General features: G+C 45.6%; 1 non-coding gene across 1 annotated transcript; it reads right to left on the bottom strand.

The window, feature by feature from the left end:
* Positions 1-6,077: 6,077 nt before the first annotated feature.
* On the bottom strand, positions 6,078-6,149 carry Trnap-agg (transfer RNA proline (anticodon AGG)). The gene has a single exon. It is a non-coding gene; the product is annotated as a tRNA-Pro (tRNA).
* Between the last annotated feature and the right edge of the window lie 7,146 nt (positions 6,150-13,295).

The raw sequence follows: 13,295 nt of genomic DNA, 5'->3' as shown, positions 1-13,295 counted from the left end.
AGCTTTTCACAGGCAAGTTCTCCACCAACTGAGCTAGCCCTCCTCACAGCTTTACTTCGACCAGTACTTCCCCTCCTACCTTCCAAACTTGACAGAAGTTTTCCTGTGAACTTACAGGACTAGCACGCTAGGAAGAAAAGATATTGCGGAGACATGACTCACAGTTGTAATCTGCCAAGAAGCACACTCTGCTGCAGAATGAAAATCTCGTTCTGGAAACATCCACCGCCTGCGAGGCGGTGGCTGTACCAGGGACCAAAACTCCATTTTAATTTTTATGTTTTGACGCCTTGTAATCATCGATGAGTTAATTCATCCTTACATTGCGTAGATTTACTTTTTACATACTTTTATAAAGAAGATGGGCTAGTTTTTATAATGATGTATCATACGGTAAAGTGGTTCCACCACAACACTAGTCCATTGTAAATTTTATTAGGTCTATAGGCTTCGTTCATTTGGTAGAATATTGTAGATGCCATGTTTGAAAGCACTAATCCTATCTAACAGCAAAAGCTTGCTCTACTTAAGGCAGCCGATGTCAGTAAACAGATAGACGTATCTAACGTTTTGTGATATATAGGATGACTTTTAACGTGTGGCTTTTCATTTGGCAGGTTATGAAGATAGCTTAAAGAAAATAGGCGTAAAATTGCATTAGTACAAAAAAAAAAAAAACAACGAACAGGACGCACATTCCACATAGAAAATCAGGGTAAAAAACTTGATGCAATGGAACAATTAGAAATAGTGATACACAAAGAAAACTCTTCTTAAAACTTGTTGAACAAACGGAGTTTAATAGCCAAAGCTTTAACAGTAATTGTAGAAGTTTATTTTCCCTAAATGAAACAAATATTTAATAGCGTACAGTCACATTTGACATATTCAGAGATATTTGTTTATAAATGAAATTTCTGTATAATTAATAATATAACAGATTTAAATCCTCTTTGAAATAATAACAGGTGCGTATTTGTGGAAATACAGCGTCATTACATTTGAAATTCTTTAACTCGTTTTGACTTTCGAGTACAAATGTGCTGTGGAATGGAAACGTATATATGTACATAAAAATTTCCTCATACTATGTTTCAAAACCATGTATCTACTTCTGGAAACATCAATAAGTTATTTTTCGATTTGTCTTAGTTTTTGTACACTTATATTTACAACGTAATACTTTATAATAAAACAATGTAATTCTACCAAGACTAGAATTGACCTAAATCCTAATGAAAAGAGAATGTAGACTGTCAAGCATATTGAAATAAAATAACTATTACGAGTGAAGGCGGTTGTTCTTTATTTTACTAAAGTTATTTCAGATCGTTAATTTGAAAAGACACACTCTGAATATACAGTTACTAATGAAATGTGCTTTCCAAACATGTACCAGAGTAATATACATTTTAAAAAAAGCTGATGAGTAGATAACTATAAACAGCTTAGGGTAAAATTAAATTGTGGTCCGTCTGGAGAAAATTAGTCATTAGGGAGCTGTACATCTTGAAGTTCACCAATTCAGGTACACCAGAAATGGGGATTTTGGAATGGTACCCCTACTTGAAGAAATACCTGCCAACGCCCACAGGCACTGTAATGCAAAACATGACCCTACTGTGTGACTATTCTCTCGGCTGCAGTTGTGAATTTGTCGAGAGGTATCTCTACAGTGTCAGGGTGTGTTTGAATAAATATATCCAGTACATAAATTCACTTCCGGTTTACAAGTTTCCTGGTGGTCCCAGATTATGCCGCTTCGAATGTGTACTGCGACGACAGAGGAGGAGGGATTCAGTTATTAAATTTTCTGGTGTCTCACGAGGCGTTGGGTACAGCTAGAGTTGCACTCTAACAAAACTACAGTTCAGTAGTTTTGATACAGTACATAGTGACTAGTAAATGATAGGATTTCCTGTAGTATTGGTAATACTGGTATTGGCAATATCGGTAGGGAAAGAAACATAATCGAATGTGTAAGAGAGAAAGTTGGAGCGGATACCTTCCCTTTGTTTATTTGTTTGCTTGTTTGTTTTGCACATAATCCATATCTTATATCCTTACAGAATATAAATTGCATTTTGTGACTAGTAAAAATTAATTTATCGCGTAACTTTAGCGCGTCTACGTAACCAGAGTGATTACTTTTGGTGCAAGCGTAGCTTACATGCACAAACATAAAAATATGTGTAATGATTGCTGTTGTTTTGCACTCAACTGAAAGTTCATCATGAAGAAAGGCAAGCGTTTCCTCTTTTTACTGATAATTCGAAAATTGTTAATGAACAGCAGAAACATGTTTTATATAACTTCGACAAAGCATTGAATCGATGTTTGATAAATTTTTCTTTTGCCCTTTTTTATTTTACCTTTTTTGGGAAATTGCGTTTTCTGGTGCTATATGACAAACTTTGTTTCCTTTTTTTGTTTTACTACCGCATCTCTCAGTTCCACATTACAAATCAACAATTTTCGAATGAAACCTGAAGTAAACATTGATAATTTCTGTTTTGCTATAATTAGTGTTTCTTTTTGAGCCACAGACACGAGGATAGCTATGTAGAACAAAAATGTTCTGTAGGTAACGTGGCATTACATATTGCCTTACGCTGTTTCGAGACACTTCACTGCTTCCGGTTTCTAGGGAATCCTCTAAGACAGTGGTCACATATGTAAAGAAAGCAATCGTTATGAGGAGGTATGGTCCGACAGGTATGCAACACACCTAATGTACAGGTAATGCGGGTACCACCTTAACTGTCCAAAGCTACTATGAAAACTACCATAGTCTACACTTTCTTGTAGTAGTCTATGATAGACCGCAGAATTCTTACAACACTAGGTACAAGGATTAACTGAGACTATTACATAATCTGAGTATTACTTATTGTGTGACACTTATGGACACTGGAGAGCGGGCAAATGGCTCTGAGGACTATGGGGCTTAACTTCTGAGGTCATCAGTCCCCTAGAACTTAGAACTACTTAAACCTAACTAACCTAAGGACATCACACACATGCATGCCCGGTCGCGCGGTACCAGACTGTAGCGCCTAGAACCGCTCGGCTACTCTGGCCGGCCGGAGAGTGGGCAGATGATAACTGCAAGTTAATGCGCTGTTTCTCAGCTGGATGGTGCGTGGTGCACATCGTGTTTCTGAAGATGTGTAATAGCCTAGAGCAGGGGTCTCCAAACTATAGCCCGTGGGTCAACACTGGCCTGTGAACACTACCAATCCGGCCCGAGGTAACGGGTCAGGCGTGTGTGGTATCCGACCCACCTGTTTTTTTATTATTAAAATAGGTCCTTGATTATCGTGCAGATCCAATAACACAATGAGTAGAAGAAAATCTAAGAAACTGCCTTGCCTAACGAACGATGTTTTGCATAAACGGTCTGTTTAATGATATTTTCTTCAGTCTACGATAAACAATTCAGGAGGCACTTTCTGGCCTGGACCGTTCTAGTTGACCACTATGATTGAAAGCTGAGTCACACTTTTACTATAAACTACCGCTCTGTAAAGTAGAAGCTCCGACAATGCTGCATTCAGTCAGCCGTACCTATCGCAATGCGCCTCACACGGCAATTGCTATCATCCTTAACCACTGACATATAATGTAGCTGAACATTTTACTGTAATTAATTATATAAGATTTCTTGAAATTTATGGTACTGAAGTGACGTACACAGCCTAGCCACAAAATGAAATTTAGCATTATAAAAGAGATTTATGTAACTGTAGCATCCCAATTACAGTTGTTTGCAGCTGTTGATAAAGTTTGCTAGTTGAAATTATCAGCAGGGATTTCAAATACTGATCTGTTAGTTTTCATCTGTAAAACACTTTTTCTTATATTTCACTTTGAAGAAAATTGTTGCACCGATATATGTAGTGCCGAAGCCAGAGGAAACCCACGATTTATGCAACTGATGATACTGTGTGAGTGGAAGACTCGTATAAACATCAAGCAATGACGAATTTAAATAGTCATCTTTATAAAAATCGGTACACTGTAAATCAACCATTTCCATTTGAAGTTATGGGGCAAGAGTTTTTATAGTAACTTTAAAAGAATTTCGAATAATCTTGATATCTTTTGCATTTGCATCAAAATCTGAAAATCGAGACTCAAAAATTATTTTAAAACATCCAAAGCTTCATTTGCGAAATCTACCGAAAATGGCGTCTCTGATCGCTGACTGAATGTTTGGCGTGCATTAAAATGCGTGAAACATTTTTTATTGAGCAGAGACTGGAACAAAACAATTTATGTCTAGAAAATGGAAAGATTTTATAAAACATTATAAGCTTCGTTTAACACAGGGTATTTTTCAGTTGTGTTCCTGTAGGTCAGACCAGGTGGTTTGTAGCCTGACTGTCTGTAGAAAACATTTCTGCCAGGGAAAGACAGCCTCTCCAAGTCTGACCACACCTATTGCCAAAAACCAGCCGGACATGGTTCGTAAGTCCTGAGGTGGAACTGGTAAACCATAACAAGTTGAGGGTAGGCCAGGCAGGGGATAAATTATGATCCTCTACGAAAAAACTCAAAGAAAGTACGACTTTCGCGATGACAGGTGGAGACGACAGAAAGATGAAGATACAGCGCTCCCTCCATTTATGTACTGCTAGAGCCGTAGACTGCAGACGTGTGTTTACAACAGTGTTAGAGCTAAGTAAAGTACTGTTTGTGCCAAGTGGACTTCTCGATTTTATACCGTATAGTTGTGAATGTGTAAAGCTGCGAAAGTTTTTTACTATGACAGTTGTTAATGGCACGCCACATCTAGTTGTGAAATGTTTGGGCAAGGGATTTTTAGATAATGTGTTTATCTGCTTTACAATTTATTGTAAGTTATACAAAAACGATGGACAAAGTAATGACCTAAACAAAGTATATAATTTTTTAAAATAAGGTAACAGCGATAGAGTGTAAATGCACTAAGAACCATTGAGCGGTAGAAGAAGGGTGGAGAATACGTTACAATACTGAATTACAAGAATTGATACAAGGTAGGGACATAGTAAAATGTGTGAAATCACAGCGAATACGATAGCTAGGAGACTTGGGCTTCACCAAGGGCTGTAGCGCTACTGAAGGAGAAGTGATAGTGCTATTTTGGAGATCGTAGGCATTAGTTACATTCAAGAGGGGGGGGGGGGGCGAAGGCGGCGAACAAAATGTAGATAATAATGATAGAGTATTGTTTTGAAGTCTTAGACAAAGGTATTTTCTGGGGGGCGGGGGGCCGACGGCGGACGGGACAAAATCATATTCCGACCTTGTCATAGTCCGTAATCAGGTACCATCTTTCAGAGGACAAATATTGAAACTTGATGTAACTTGACCTCTACGAGAAATTAGTATTGTCAAAGTAAACAAACAGCAGCTTTTTGACATTTATATCGTATTATCATAATCTACTTTGGCTACATTCAAGTAGTGGAATACGCGAGCGACATTAAGAGTGAGATGAGACCAGAAGCAAGACACAAATTAGAAGTCAAGCACTTGATTTTTCGCAGTTGGCACCGTAAAGACACAGTAAGTATCAGTAAATTAAAGGCACCTACGGCTCTAGCGAAGTGCAACAGGTTTGCAGTTTACACGTAACTAGGAATATGATACAAAAACTTGCCTGCTAGCAAGCCTGCTAGACTACTACCCATTGCCAATCCATCATCCTGAATGTAAAACTTGTTGTTGAACGGGAAGTAGTTGTGAGATAACATAAGCTCCAGGATCTCTATGAGTTGATAGATTTCAGCTCTATCCATTGTCCCATGTCTGAGTAAGTTATTTCCATGTCTGAGTAAGTTATTTCTTATTAAACTAATTGTTTCTTTGACAGTTATAATACAAAAACATGAGCGATTCTAGGCGCTTCAGTCCGGAACCGCGTGGCTGCTACAGACGCAGGTTCGAATCCTGCCTCGGGCATGGACGCATGTGATGTCCTTAGGTTAGTTAGATTTAAGTACTCGTTGTTCTAAGTCCAGGGGACTGACGACCTCAGATGTTAAGTCCCATAGTCCTTAGAACCATTTGGACCGTTTGGACAAAAACATGGGCTCGTCCGGGATTTGAACCCGGGACCTCTCGCACCCTAAGCGAGAATCATACCCCTAGACCAACGAGCCGCTCGTGAGACAAAAAGCCTTTCTCTTGCGTGAGACGCAGCGAGGCGGTCCAGCTGCGCGCAGAACGCGGCGCGCGCTCTGCGGCCGCCAGCGGCTCCTGTGGTCCGCTCTGGCCGCCTCTCGCGAGGCAAACCGCAGCTGTGCCGGACACATGTACAGGCCGGGCGCACGTGCTGCAAGTCTGGCAGCTTTCAGCCAAGGCTGCCTGCTTTCATAGCTGCGTGGCGCATTCGAAATTGTTGGACTTCAGCAAGTAAAATGACTTCAAAAGCAGAGAACAGAAGCAAGTTGGCATCACACAGTAATGATAAATCTATCTTAACTGCAAACTGCAGCATTAGCAGACAAAACTAATATTTTTCTTCGCTCTGCTCAAACGTTAGATGAGGAAGGAGACTGAGAGTTCCACGTCGCGTCGCCTTCAGCATACTTTTGCCATGAAACAAAAGCCCGCATTAAAAATACGAGCCTAACGCGTGAGCATTAAATTCTATTGACTTATTTTCATCCTGACTTTTATGTCTTTTAAAATAACAACAATTCACATAAATTTCTGTAGTTTGTCTCCTAGGGACACCGAATGCTACAAAAAAGTAAAGTCGTGGCGTGGTTGGCAGGCATTTTCCTATGCTTCCTGCACACCGGCACCTTTCGTTATGCGAGACGTGTGTTAAGTTTATCTAATATGTGCAGGAGAATGAAATCGGTGTGTGTAGTGTGGTGTCAGGTTGCGATGTATGATAATCAGCGAAGGGAGAAGGTGAGAGTCGGTGCCAGCACTAAAGGAGACGCCGAGCTCAACGTTCCCACCCGATGGACGGACCACCACCAGCAGTGTCGCGTGCCCTCACTCCTTGAGACACCGCGGAGAGGTTTGGAATTTAATCGAGAACACGGCTCAAAGTCTGGTGATCAGGACACCACCACCTCCTCTCTGCTTTCGCGGAAAGATGAAGGCAATGTTTCAAACATCGCGTGGCATAGTTGGCCGGTTACCCGGCGACCATCGATGTCACTTACATACCGTGATCTGACGCGAAGTGGTGTATTCAATGAGTCAAGTGCGTTGATTATCATGTGCTACTAAAACTGTGTTATCGAGAAGCAAATTTAACTTGGTGCTGAACAGCATAAGACTGCGCGTGTGACTTATTGAGTGCAATACCCGCCATACTTGCGCTTACAATAAGGTGATCCATATGTTACAGTGAAGTATGATGCCACGTAGAGAATGCTACCTAGAAGAGTAACGTACATATATGCGCACTCCTGCCCTTGTCCCTCTGCACGCACGGCTCAGCAGTGATGCTTCGCATGTCGACGCATGGTTGGCTGGGAGAACTTGGGAGGCGGAAGAGTGGGGCGCACATCACTAGCTACTCTTACCTGAACAGGCGGAGACGTGTGGGCAGCTGAGGTTATTGCATTTACAGTGGCTTGCGTACTCGTCAACACTCACCATAACTAAACTATTGACGTGCGAGCGCAGGAGTAATGCCAAATGAGCACATAAAAGCTATTCGGGGTATAACGCGAGTTATGATCCCCGAAAATTTCAGAATTGCATTCGAAGTAATTACTGTGCTAGAGCGGGCCGTTGTGGCGAAGCGGTTCTAGGCGCTTCAGTCGGGAACCGCGCGACCGAGACGGTCGCAGGTTCGAATCCTGCCTCGGGCATGGATGTGTGTCATGTCCTTAGGTTAGTTAGGTTTAACTAGTTCGAAGTTCTAGGGCACTCGTGATCTCAGTGGTTAAGTCCCATAGTGCTCAGAGCTATTTGAACTGTGCTAGAAAAAGTAATACATAACCAATTTGCTGTAGAAAAGTATTCATATTCTTAAACTGCAAATAAATATATGGTTATTAACGAAAAGTATCGGAACCTTCGCTTTAGGATAATGATCTTCTGTCTGCGACGAATCGAGATGAATTTCAACTGGTGCAAATACTCAACAGAGCAAGCTTGATGCTGGATCTGAATTATAATATGACAAAAGTAATGTCTAACTATGCGGGTCCAGTCCGACGCCCCCACTATCATGAAGGATTGTGCTGAGCAGCCTGCTGTGATGAGAATCTGTTTATGCTCGAGAGCGACAATAAAACATTGTTCAACGTGATACATTTGTTATTTGTTGTTCAGCAATACAGAATTGTCTTCCTAGGGCACTAGCAGATCACTCAGGCCGTAAGTGTACAGACCCTATCAACAGTATCAGGCACTTGTCCATCTGGCAATAATGCTGTATAGTGGATGGCGTATGTAACAGCCGTTACGTCACGTCCGGTCGATGCCCCCTGGTGTCATAGACGGTGCAGCCCACACTGGACGACGATGGATAGCAGCTCTGCAAGCTAATCTCTAAACTGTTCTTGTTAATGTCGAATACATGTGCCCAGCCTGAAGTATGCATTGCCATACAGAGTTCGACCCATGGCCTCCAGTTAAGACTTAGTTTCTCAGGCCCCACTCCACAGTGTTTTATTTTGTTCAGACTCCTGCAGACTATCGACCGATGCTATTGGCGTATCCCTTTCGTCCCCCTGCGGGTCCGGGGATTAGAATAGGCCCGAGGTATTCCTGCCTGTCGTAAGAGGCGACTAAAAGGAGTCCATCCCCCTCACGGGGGTAGTTAGCGCCTGCGTCCGGAGACGGACGGTTTCACGACCTATAATCGTGGTCTTTTTGGTTTTTCACTTCTCGTTTCTTCCTTCCTTTTGTTGGTTCCTTTCTTTGCTCTTCTCCACCTCACTGTCTTCCTTACTCTTTCCCTTGACTTCTCCTTGCCTTCTCATTGCCCTTTTCTCCTTGACTTCTCATTGCCTTCTTCTCCTTGCCTTCTCATTGCCTTCTTCTCCTTGCCTTCTCATTGCCTTCTTCTCCTTGCCTTCTCTGGTCTCCGCCTCGGCGTTTGAGACAGTCTGTCCTCTTTCTCCCTCTCTCTCTTCTTTTTCCTCTTCTTCCTTCCTCCCTGTGCGTGTCTGAAGGCCGACCCACGCGTTCGCACGCGTAGCCGGTGACGGGGTAACGCGTAAGTCCCCGCCCTGGGTAGACATGTAAGGCACGCGCGTACCCCCTGGTAAAGGCCAGGCCCGGGGAGGGGTGATTGCCTGAGCTGATACCTTCTGACCATGCCGATTGGTCCCTCCATCTGTTTCTCGGGAGGTGTGACCTGAGGTGTAAACATTCATCTAAGGCGGGAGTGCCCTCTGAGAGGGTCCCCACAAGGAAGGAGCGCGCCATCGGAGACGCTGGCAATCATGGGGGATTCCTCCGCAATGGATTCTACTCCATCGCTTTCGACTTCGACCCAAAAACGGAAACGTGACCAGCCAACAGTGACAAAAGTACTACCGCCTGCCCCACAGTTCCTCGTAGTTTCTCGATCTGAGGACGGAAAGGATTTTTCCTCTGTCAACCCTTTCGTTATTCAGAAGGGCGTAGATGCCATAGCCGGATCTGTCAAATCTTGTACCAGGTTGCGTAACGGTACCTTATTACTAGAAACTGAGAATGCCTTTCAGGCACAAAAACTGCTTCGGGCCACACTCTTGTACACGTTCCCTGTTCGGGTGGAGGCCCACCGAACTTTGAATTCGTCTCGTGGTGTAGTCTATAGTAGCTCCCTCGACGGATTGACTGACGAGGAGCTTCAATCTTTCCTCGCTGAGCAGGGCGTGACGGCTGTCCATAGGGTCATGAAAAAGGTCAACAATAACCTTGTACCGACCCGGACACTTTTCTTGACCTTCGATAGTGTTAAGCTGCCATCGCGCATCAAGGCGGGCTACGAGGTTATTTCTGTTCGCCCCTATGTCCCGACACCTACGCGCTGCTACCAGTGTCAGCGTTTCAATCACACTCGACAGTCTTGCTCCAATGCGGCTAAATGTGTCACTTGTGGCAGGGATGCCCATGAGGGTGACTGTCCACCTCCGTCTCCTCGTTGTGTGAACTGTCAGGGTGACCATGCCGCATCCTCCCGCGACTGTCCTGTCTATAAGGAAGAACGCTGTATCCAAGAAATTCGGGTCAAAGAGAAAGTGTCCACCTCGGCTGCTCGCAAGCTATTGGCTAGTAGGAAGCCCACGCTGCTCCCAGCGGGGAAATACAGCACTGTCCTCGCCTCTCCTCGGACTACCCGGGAGGTAGCAACCCAGACATGCGATCTGACCTTCAGCACCACGGTCGTCCGTTCGGCCAGTGCTAAGATCGCACGGTCGACGTCTCCTCTTCCTCCCATCACCCCACAGACACCAGCCACTTCCTCAGCTTCTGCTAAGTCGAAGACCCCGAAGTCAGATGCACGGGCCTTCAAGAAGGAACCATCCCGTGCAGACTTCCTCCGTCCCTCGACCTCCCAGCCTTCGACCGGTACTTCCACCAAACGTCCTTCTAAAAAGGCGCATAGGAAGCACAGTTCTCCTTCTCCGCCACGGCGCCTTTCTTCTCCTGCGCCACCCAGCGGTTGCCGCCCCAGGCCGTCATCCGTTTCGCCTGTCCGCACCGCTGGTAGCCGAACATCTGGCCGTTCACCGGCGGAGGAAGCTCCCCCTCCCGGCCATCCTCCCGAGATGGCCGATGACCCTATAGACCCCATGGACGATGACTGTCCGCCTACTGATAGCGGCGGCAGTGCTCGCTCGAAGCCAGGCCCTAAGCGGCCTTCGAGGTGACCCCTTCTCTCATCTTCCTTTTCTTACGATGGCACTTATTAACTGGAATATTCGCAGCATTCGCTCCAACCGAGAGGACTTGAAGTTGCTGCTCCGCTTGCATCGTCCCCTCGTCGTAGCCCTCCAGGAAACGAAGCTACGCCCATGCGATCAAATTGCCTTGGCACACTACACCTCTGTGCGTTTTGACCTACCCCCTGTGGTAGGTATCCCAGCTCATGGAGGGGTTATGTTGCTGGTCCGGGATGATATTTACTACGATCCCATCACGTTGCACACCGGCCTGCAGGCAGTTGCCATCCGCATTACTCTCCCCACCTTTACGTTTTCCTTTTGTACCGTTTACACTCCATCGTCATCTGCCGTTACCAGGGCAGACATGATGCAACTTATTGCTCAGCTACCTGCACCATTTTTGTTAACTGGAGACTTCAATGCCCACCATCCCCTTTGGGGCTCTCCAGCATCCTGCCCGAGGGGCTCCTTGTTAGCAGACCTTTTCAACCAGCTCAATCTTGTCTGCCTCAATACTGGCGCCCCTACTTTTCTTTCGGACACATCTCATACCTATTCCCATTTAGACCTCTCTATCTGTACTCCCCAACTTGCACGCCGGTTTGAGTGGTATGCACTTGCTGATACATACTCGAGCGACCACTTCCCGTGTGTTATCCATCTCCTGCAGCATACTCCCTCTCCGTGCTCCTCTAGTTGGACCATCTCCAAGGCAGACTGGGGGCTCTTCTCTTCCAGGGCGACCTTTCAGGATCAAACCTTCACAAGCTGCGATCGTCAGGTCGCACACCTCACGGAAGTCATTCTCGCTGCTGCTGAATATTCCATCCCTCACCCTACTTCTTCTCCACGTCGCGTACCGGTCCCCTGGTGGACCGCATCATGTAGAGACGCTTTACGTGCTCGTCGACGTGCTTTACGCACCTTTAAACGCCACCCTACAGTGGCGAATTGTATTAATTATAAACGATTACGTGCTCAGTGTCGTCGTATTATTAAAGAAAGCAAGAAAGCCAGCTGGGCTGCTTTCACAAGCACCTTCAACAGTTTTACTCCTTCTTCTGTTGTCTTGGGTAGCCTGCGCCGGCTATCTGGCACTAAGGTCCACTCCCCAGTTTCTGGCTTGAAGGTCGCGAATGAAGTCCTTGTGGCCCCTGAGGCTGTCTCCAATGCCTTCGGCCGCTTTTTCGCCGAGGTTTCGAGCTCCGCTCATTACCACCCTGCCTTCCTCCCCCGCAAACAGGCAGAGGAGGCTAGGCCACCTGACTTCCGCTCCTCGAATTGTGAAAGTTATAATGCACCATTCACCATGCGGGAACTCGAAACCGCACTTGGCCGATCACGGTCCTCCGCTCCAGGGCCTGATTCTATTCATATTCAGATGTTGAAGAACCTTTCTCCTGCGGGTAAAGGTTTTCTTCTTCGTACATACAATCGCATCTGGATTGAGGGACATGTTCCCGCATGCTGGCGCGAGTCTATTGTTGTCCCGATTCCTAAGCCGGGGAAGGACAAGCACTTGCCTTCCAGTTATCGACCTATCTCGCTTACCAGCTGTGTCTGTAAAGTGATGGAGCGAATGGTTAACTCTCGATTGGTTTGGCTGCTCGAGTCTCGACGCCTACTTACCAATGTACAATGTGGATTTCGAAGGCGCCGCTCTGCTGTTGACCATCTGGTTACCTTGTCGACCTTCATTATGAATAACTTCTTGCGGAAGCGCCCGACCGCGGCTGTGTTCTTTGATTTGGAGAAGGCTTACGACACCTGTTGGAGGGCGGGCATTCTCCGCACCATGCATACATGGGGCTTTCGCGGTCGCCTCCCTCTTTTTATTTGTTCCTTTTTATTGGATCGACAGTTCAGGGTACGTGTGGGTTCTGTCCTGTCCGACACCTTTCGCCAGGAGAATGGGGTGCCACAGGGCTCAGTTTTGAGCGTCGCTCTCTTTGCCATCGCGATCAATCCAATAATGGATTGCCTCCCAGCTGATGTATCAGGCTCCCTTTTCGTGGACGATTTTACCATCTATTGCAGCGCGCAGTGTACACGTGTCCTGGAGCGCTGTCTTCAGCGTTCTCTTGACCGTCTTTACTCCTGGAGTGTCGCCAATGGCTTCCGTTTTTCTGCCGAGAAGACGGTCTGTATTAACTTCTGGCGCTACAAAGAGTTTCTCCCACCGTCCTTACGACTCGGTCCCGTTGCTCTCCCAATCGTGGAGACAACCAAATTTTTAGGCCTTACCTTTGACAGGAAACTTAGCTGGTCTCCACATGTGTCATATTTGGCCGCCCGTTGTACCCGTTCTTTAAATGTCCTCCGTGTTCTCAGTGGTATGTCGTGGGGAGCGGATCGAACCGTCCTACTTCGGCTATATCGGTCGATCGTCCGCTCCAAGCTGGATTATGGGAGCTTCGTATACTCCTCTGCACGGCCATCCATCTTACGCCGCCT

The sequence above is a fragment of the Schistocerca cancellata genome, chromosome 2, assembly GCF_023864275.1.
Source record: "Schistocerca cancellata isolate TAMUIC-IGC-003103 chromosome 2, iqSchCanc2.1, whole genome shotgun sequence".
NCBI classification, from domain to species: domain Eukaryota; kingdom Metazoa; phylum Arthropoda; class Insecta; order Orthoptera; family Acrididae; genus Schistocerca; species Schistocerca cancellata.
The sequence above is the reverse complement of the archived record's forward strand: the minus strand, read 5'-3'. Positions and strand labels throughout refer to the sequence as shown.